Below are 9,081 nucleotides of genomic sequence, written 5' to 3'. Positions count from 1 at the left end.
AGCAGTTTGGCAGGGAAGCATGCTTGAGAAAAGCAGGTGGACGGGGGACATTTTAAAGAAAAGCTGGTGGGCAAAAAGCTGACAAGGGCGCTTAGGGCAGTGGTGTATGGGAGATATGGGAAAGCTGGTGGGCATTTGAGTAAAGCTGGTCTTATGCAGCTAGCATATGTGACAAAAGCTGATGGTCAAGGGGTGGCATATGTGAGAATAGCTAGTGGACAGATGGGCATGTGTGGGAAAAGCCGGGAACATGTCAGGTGAATGATGTCAAGTTTTATGCTTTGATTTGAACTGAAATCTAACATTTTGAGCCTCCCCTTTACATATCCTGCATTTGCTCCTGGGCAGCAGTTAAGCCTGGAAGGTATTTGCGTCAGACATCAGTATGTCTGGACAGCAGCCTTGCCAGCCATCCAGGAGGAGGTAAGAGTTATTATTTTTATTTTAGAAATGTCAAGCATGTGCGGGTCTGGGAAGTAAGAGTTTTTGGGGAGGGAAGGGCGGTAAACATAAGCTTTGCCTAGGGCGCCGGGCAACCTTGCATCGGCCCTGGTAATATGCCTGCCTTTTGAACATGCCCTTTGGCGTATCAAGTCACACATCATTGGAATACATGGACAGTGCTCCTCCTATGATATGACTACAAGTTGGCGATTGGCTGCCTGTTGCTATCCAACGATGGGACCACCCCCCTAGAAACCAGGGAAGCTGCCAGCGGGTGGTTGACATAGCACCCTGCACTGCTTATCACCCCCACCCCCTTTCCATGTCCTCACAAAAAAATATCAGCACTGTGTAGAGGCCTGGGGCTGCAACCCCATCTGGCCCATTGTTAATCCGGTCCTGCAAAAGTCCCTAGTAACACCTCTTCTGGTACGTCTCCCTTTTTACAGCATTAGTTAAATTATAGCATAGCCTGGTGGCCTCCCAGCTTCAATGAGCCCCAGTAGTATGTATACAATTATCCTGATTTTATTGGGTACGTCTTCCTTTCTCTATTCTTCTCTCAATGTGTCTTTCATACTTGATATTCCATATTTGAAATAAGTGTGTGCATGTGTTACAATCTTCATTCATTTTCATTTATAACTAACTTTTCCTATGGGGCCCATCATATCAGTACTGGGAGGTAAAAATGTTAAAGCTGATTATTGTTTAAAGGAACATTAAAAACCGAGTGAAATAATCAGGGCTATAAAATCCATTACAAGGCGGAAGAAATTTTGCAGCCTGTCAGTAAGTGTCCTGAAGCCTCCTGCTGCTTCTTAAACATATTGGATTCTATGCACTATTTTTCTGCATGATACACTGTATCCATATTATCTCACAAATCATGTGTTGCTTTTCAGTTCTTGACAAACTGCCTTAATAACCACATGCTAAAGGTTTGTGCCTGGGGGCTGTGAAATGGCTTCTTCAGATCAGCCAGATGGGAAGTCCTGAGCGGTTCTATTTGTCATCTTCCGGCCTCCTGAAGGCTAAAGGGGACTGAAGACACGTTGCTCAGCCGAGTATTACATTTCTTTATCTTCTTATCGATGCAGATTAAATGGCAATTACATGGCAGCCCCTAACAGAAGCCAGCAGTAGCGTAACTCTGCCTTGTGAATAATATATGCTATAGATTGTAAAGTAATAAGAAAACACATTAAAAAATCTTAATTTTTATGTGAATATTGATTATATTTACTGTTTATTATTTTTAGGGAATAGCGAAATTAGTGAAAATAGTGAAATTTACCACAATATTCACCACAATACACATTGTTTTGCGAATTTTCACCCATTTTTCCAGCAGATATTGCCCTTAAGTATTTCCTGGGTGCCCCCCTATTATTTTTGTTGTGCCCAGACTTTTCCCATACTGGTTTTGCTTGCGCAGAACATACTAACAAATAGAGCATGCAAGCAATTTTAAATGGTCAGTCCTGGCAGGGTGTATATATTGATGAAGGACTTTGGGATGATGATGATGTTGGAAGATATTCTTAGGGAAGAGCTCCTGTAGCAATTGCACCCCATGTATTGACTGGTGCTTGGAGTGTCTCTGCTGTATGAGGGTTGTATATCTTTAAATAGCTCTATTTTCAAGAAAGTGACAGCGCTGCAGAACTGACAAAAACCTAGCCTGGTAAGTGAATTTACTCTCCTGTTGTCAATCTTGCCAATGCAATCATGTCGTTGGTCATATTAGTCATTGTATTGAGACAGAGTGGTGTTGTGTGCATGGAACGTGAGGCCTCTCTAGAATATGAGGCTTTGTCTCCCAGGCATAAGACTGTTGCCTTTGTGCTTAGTGACACATTGAGCCATGAAGAAGCCATAGGCATTAGAGATGCTGACTCCTTTCCTGTTGACCCTAGCATGGTCTCTGGTGTTGCAAAGGTGGATAATGTTTGCGCTGTTATTGACTCCTCAGCACTGATGGGTGCGGATAGTTCTCAGGCTAGCCATGCTGATAAAGTCCAAACCTGAGCTGGCACCACCACCTTCATGTGGGAGTCATTCCAGATGATGCATGACTGATATTGTCAGGTGCCTCATAAGCAATGCCTCAGTGTGGTGGAGCAGATGAAGAAGCCACCCAATCATGCCCATGGTACATTTGCACCCAGACGTGCTATAGAGTACGACCCTGATACTTTAGATTTGGTATACAGAGTGCTCTAGGTCTAAGTAGCAGCATCACTCATTCAGCATTACAATAGTCATAGGTGCTGATCTGTAATAAATTACAGTAGGCTGCACACACACAGACGGAGACCGAGACAGCGATGGTGCATCTGTAAGTTGCAATCACTAAATGTCACAGGAGGGGGAGATCTTACACAGTTAACAATTGGTGTGTTAGCCAATAGTAGCCCTTTTTCACAATATAATAATGACTTGTAGTAATAATAATTATGGTACACTATATAAAAATTAAATAAACTGTATGAATTCTAGCTTCCGTACTTTACATCTGTGCTGCAGCTGTACCTATACCATACTTGCCGACGTTCTCACGTCGGCGTCCGGGAGCTGCCTGGGGGAGGTGGGTGTTTTGGGGGCGGGGTTATGCAAATCATGCCATTTTGGTCCAAATGCCTCTATTCCATGAGAATCGCTGTATTTTGGATCTAATTCTGCCCACTTCCTCCTAGTGAAGTGGGCAGATGCAGGAGGCTGCCATACTCTCCCGGGAGTCCGGGAGACCTACCTGGAATCTGGGAATCTCCCGGACTTTCCGGGAGAGTTGGCAAATGTGACCTATACCAGGCTTGGCTAACCTGTGGCACTCCAGGTGTTGTGAAACTACAAGGCCCAGCATGCTTTGCCAATATATAGCAGCTTATTGCTGGAAGGGTATGCTGGGACTTGTAGCTTCACAACACCTGGAGTGCCACAGGCCTGACCTAGCTGTTGTGAACTTGCAAGTGCATCTGACCACAACACCCCTTTATCAGTTTGTGAATGACAATTACATAATCCAACAGAACAGAGCAATTCCAACAGAACAGAGCAGTCACATGATTGTGCTGGGAGGCGGCATATACTATCTGCAGACTATATAAAGCTCACCTGCACACTGACAACCTTGTCAGAGCAACAAGTTACCATTTTGTGTCTGTCTCTCCCTGTGTATCCTGTTCTGTTTCTGGTGTTTCCCTGTGTATGAACTTTGGCTTGTTTAACCTCTGCTTCTGGATCCGCTGTTGCCTGTATACCTGTGTATCCAACCTGGCTATCCTTATTGACTACTCTGCTGCCTATGCACCTGTGTATCTGACCCGGCTATACTTACTGACTACGCTGCTGCCTGTTCACCTGTGTATCTGACCCAGCGACTCTCCTGAGTGTGGTGTATCCTCAGTGTTTCTGACCCGGAGTTTCACTGGAAATGGCTTGAATTCTTCTGTATGTGCTGTGTTTCTTCAGCTAACTGATCCTGTAGCTCTGTGTCGTACTACACTACCTCTACAGAGTCTTTTCTCCTTTATTCTGCCAGATCTCTTACCTAGGGTCGGTCACCTATACGTCAGTGGACTAACCTAAGGGCCGCGACCTGTGGACCTCCGGCAGCAAAATCCATCCCGCCTTGTGGCGGTTCTTGATGAAGACCGGGGGGGTTCGTTAGGAAGGCCAGCGCTTACACTGACTGATAGGAAGCTCTGCAAATCCGTAACAATAATAAACTGAAAATTCAGTGAAATTAAAATTTGCAACTAAAGTGTAGGAAGGTATTCAGTAGAATTTCAGTATATAGACTAGGAAGGGAGAATCCCTCAGAGAGCAGTACAGCCAGAGAGAGCAACGCCGGTATGTAGATGCTGAATGCAATGAGGAGAGCTGCCATTCCTTTAGAAAGAGCTGACAGTATATCAGAGAAATCTGTCAGTTTACTAGAAAGCGCTGCCACCTTGACATGGAAAGCTGACAGGTAACTAGAGAGGGCAGTGTGAGTCATCACCAGTCTCTTATTGTGAGTCGGGCAAGTGTTTCCCAGAGTCAACCCCTGGTAGACTATGCCAAGAGCTTCAACTCCCAAGATACATGACTCTGATGAGGCACTGCATTTGAAAAGGGGTGAGATTAATCTAATGTGAAATTATTCCAACCCCTACCACCTACCCCCGCTATGTGGAGCACTGCTGAACTTTATGGCCCAGTATAAATAAACATTATTAATACTAATAGGAACAATAATAACCAATAATAATCATAATAATAGTAATAGCTAAACCATCTGGTAGTTGCAATAGAAATCTGATGAGGAGAGAGTTAAAGGGAAGAGTACACAATCTAACTTTGCAACTTAACCAAACTATTATGAAATAACTTGTCAGAGGAAACATGTTTGAATGTCGGTGAAAGACAACAGGACACACTATTGGGTTCTGTACGTTTTTGACAACTGGAGCCAGCCCCAATGCTCTTGGAATAGATGTATAGCAGAGGCAGCTATTTGACATTGTTCACTGAAACTGCTATAAAAGCTCGCTTGTTCTCGAAAACCGGATACAAAATGTGGAGGTTGACTTTTGGAGATCTTGTGGTTTAGTGGCAAATTTCTTTCAGGAATGTAAACCACAACATTGCAAGGGAGCCAAAGTCTCACAACTCTGGCCTTTGCCTAGAGCTGATGTCATTATATCAGATGATGTGGTCCATCATAACTCATCCATTGTTCTCCATCTATTTTGGCTGAGTCCCAGCTGTATAGGAGCCAATTCTTTCAGCATTTCTTCTGTTTCCATTAACTTTTCCAAAGCTCTTGCATCTGACATTAGACCTCTTAGCTTAAACTGACATTAACATCTACACTGCTGAGAATTGTAAAAACAATTACAACTGAGCAAGATGTAACATGTTCTGTGACACAGTGGGATGTTACTTACCTGCCTATGCTACAATCATCATCATCATCATCACATCACCATCACCATTTATTTATATAGCGCCACTGATTCCGCAGCGCTGTACAGAGAACTCACTCACATCAGTCCCTGCCCCATTCGAGCTTACAGTCTAAATTCCCTAACACACACACACACAGAAGGACAGACAGACTAAGGTCAATTTTGTTAGCAGTCAATTAACCTAGAATGTTTTTGGAGTGTGGGAGGAAACCGGAGCACCCAGAGGAAACCCACGCAAACACGGGGAGAACATACAAACTCCACACGGGAATTGAACTCATGACCCCAGCGCTGTGAGGCAGAAGTGCTAACCACTTAGCCACCGTGCAATTAAATTTTTTTTGTAAAAGAACAACAAGAACAATTAAATACATATCTGCATACTTAATTTAGCCAGCCATTTAATCTTCACTGCTTCTATGGTCATGTGATTAAAGATTAATGTACTTCGTAGAGTCTGAGACTGGGACAGAAAATCACGTCTTTAACAGAATAAAATGAGAATTGTACTCCTGGTACAGGCATTTTAATGTGTACTAAATGTTGTCTATGAAATGTATTTATGAACAGTCAGTTCTTTAGTACAACCAAAGGGACAATTTTTGTACTAGACCTGTGCTTAGTGAAGGCAATATAGGGTCTCTCCCTACACAATGAGCAAAGTAATATGAACTAACGAAGAGAGACAAATCAATTGATGTGATTATAGAACTGATAAACTGACTTCTGGCTTACAACTGTTTTCTCATCAGATTACTATGAAATGTCTTGTAACTACTTGAGGGTATAGCTTCTGCACACTGTCGGCATAAATAAATTAATCAGATAGTTAAGGGGTTATGTGAATATAGGCTCTATTGAAGAAAAACAATTTGTTACAGCCTGGCATACGCTAGTGTTTACAGTCTGCCTCCTAACTATAAAAGGAGCTTTTAGAATGAGCTCTTATTGCACACTGCAGAATGCTTTGGTTTGGTACCAATGCACTTGGAATGTCTGTCTATTGCACCTCAATGTTCCAGTCTGTTCCCTGTTCTTGAGAGATGCAAAGCAGGAATGCATTTTGAGTGTGCAGAGGTAGAAAAAAATCTCCAAAGGTGCAAACATCATCCTTGACCAACTTCCTGCCACTTTAGAACCAAACTTTTCATTAATTAATTTTTCCATCCTTGTAAAACACTGTTTCCCCATTCTGGTGTAACAGATGCGCAATTTGTATCCCATTAATAGGACAGGATGTGATCTAAAGGCTGTCTTCTCTGAGCTGGTGCAAACTTCAAATGTATTTTTGCCTAGTGGAAATAGCCATCTGCCCCTCTGCACAGCAAGGGACTTCTCTACAAATGCACCCTTTCCATCCATTTCTCTCATGTCAATAATCTGGTGGGCCTATTGGTGTACCTAGACTGTACTTTGCAAGAAATCCCTCACTCTGCTCATTTTCTTACATCAGCCTGTGCAGAAACTCTATTGCTCCTCATACTCTGCTATCTAGCTGTGCAAGCCTATACACTTAATTGAAATCTAGGTGCACTTGCACAAGTTTAGGGGCATAGAAAGAGCAAAGTTCATTTTGCACTGCACAGCCAACATTTTGGATTTCATAATCAACCTCTTAAGACTTTCATTATACTTAGGTGTGGGTTGGCATTTTTGCCTGTTTGCAGACAAGGCCATATAGTCTTATGCATTTAGCAGCAGTGCCAGACAAACTGGAAAGCAGTCCAGGCAAACATATGACAACAACAAGCCACATTCAGGCATGAATATGAATACACTTAAAACTAATAAATAAACACCACAGAGGAACCAGCTAATCATGGTGGTAATAGATAGACATAAGTGGAAGCCGCTCATCAGGCAATAATCTGTAGGTATTTCAGGTTTACAAATGGTATACATGCAACAAAATAAATAACAATATCCTATTGTGTTGTAGTTACAGTGGCTTCTCTCTTCACATCATTACAACCTTCACTGCATATGGATTCCATTCCCTTGTTGGCTCAAGCCTCCAGTGCTCATTCCAAACTTTTAGCCTAGTTTGTTTTGGTTCTTAATTTCAAGGCCCTCAATAATGCTGCATGGCTATGGGTATATTTCTCTTTTCTAATTATTGTATATATCTATTGCCCAAGCTCAGATTTGACAAGGACTTACATCTATAATACTCCTTTATTACCACTTCTCATTAACCAATCCAAGGCTGCTCCTGTGTATCACCATTAGTCTGAAATGTTCTCCTTTATTGTATCAGATTGTCACAAATGCTTTAAGTGACCCTGAGGACAGACTTCTTCAGGGAAATTCATCATATTCCCAAGCCACTCAATCATCTCATCCAGCAGTAATCTAAATGCCACTCCCTCCCATTGTCTACCTGATGTTTTCGTCATTTCATTTACTTATTCATGGAGATTCCCTTGTGACATCTACTCTCAAGTACATTGCTTGGTTTAATCAGATATATGGCAAGTTCAGTCACTTCTCCTGAGTACTTTCCAAATAAAAGTCTAGTCCATTCCTCAAGGCAAGTACTTATGCATTTAGTATCATTTCCCTTGTAGATTGTATTAAAGTTCTTATGATCAAGGTGTCACGGTCGTCTGATTTTCATGATCCGATTAGGGACCCTTGGGCCTTACTGAAGCAGGAGTATAATAGAAACAGGAGGCCTTGATAAACCCTCTGCTCATCTGGAGTACACTGAGTAGCAGTAAAACAATAGGAGTCTAGGTCGGAGTCTGTGCCAAAGTACCGAACTGGAATCTGCTGTAGCAACACTCTGGAACTGATCGTGGAAACCCGACTCTGGTACTTGTAACCAGGTACACAGAGCTGGAACCCACTATTTGTAACTTAGAATGTACAACACACGAAAACTCAGAACAGAATGAGCTGGAACTGAAGACAGGAACGCAGAACTCAGATCTGAGACTAGGAACTCAGGACTGTGAGACAGCCACAGATCTGGAACACACACACAGATACACAGACCTGGAAATGAGCCCTAGAGACTCAGAACCAGCCCCAGCTATAGAACCGTTGATACCAGCAAGACCCCAGGCACTGCAGAGTAAGCTAGATAATGCAGTTCTTGCTGAGGTAAACACTCTTGATGAATGCAGAATTCTTGCAGAAGGATAAGCATTTTGGAAATGCAAAGAGATGATCACTTGGTAATGCAGAGTATTTGCAGAAAGACATGCACTTTGGAAATGCAGGATACTTGCAAATAGATGATAACTTGTTAATACAGGGCATTCAGGAGCAGTGCTGGAAATAACTGGAGCCTGGAGCCAAGAACTTTCTTCAGGAGAGAAAATGTGTTGTTCTGGCCATGAGCAGATCTCAGGAGCAGGTTTAAATAGGGTGTTCCTAATACATATTGGTTGCAAATATTATGTGATCACAGCTGTTAAATTCTGGTTGGGCTGGAACGATCACCTGACTGAATCCAAGATGGCTTTGCCTATGCATCAGAGCAAACAGTAGGTGTTTGTTTGCAAATAAAGAAGTGGTGCCACATTAGTGTAAATGTATGTCCAAGGGGGCCTATCTCAGATTTTGTGCCAAGGGAGTTTGTGTATGTCACAGAAATAAAAGGATAATAATCTTACTGAACATAATGATAGGCTTCTAGCACAACTTGACTACATCTCTAGAGCATCCGTAGCTCAAC

General features: G+C 42.5%; 1 non-coding gene across 1 annotated transcript; it reads left to right on the top strand.

Moving 5' to 3' along the window:
* The first annotated feature begins 3,107 nt into the window (after window positions 1-3,107).
* Window positions 3,108-3,227, top strand: LOC142095525 (small nucleolar RNA SNORA5). The gene has a single exon (XR_012677791.1). It is a non-coding gene; the product is annotated as a small nucleolar RNA SNORA5 (small nucleolar RNA).
* The last annotated feature ends 5,854 nt before the right edge of the window (window positions 3,228-9,081 follow it).

The sequence above is a fragment of the Mixophyes fleayi genome, chromosome 6 (assembly GCF_038048845.1).
Source record: "Mixophyes fleayi isolate aMixFle1 chromosome 6, aMixFle1.hap1, whole genome shotgun sequence".
Taxonomy (NCBI): domain Eukaryota; kingdom Metazoa; phylum Chordata; class Amphibia; order Anura; family Limnodynastidae; genus Mixophyes; species Mixophyes fleayi.
The sequence above is the reverse complement of the archived record's forward strand: the minus strand, read 5'-3'. Positions and strand labels throughout refer to the sequence as shown.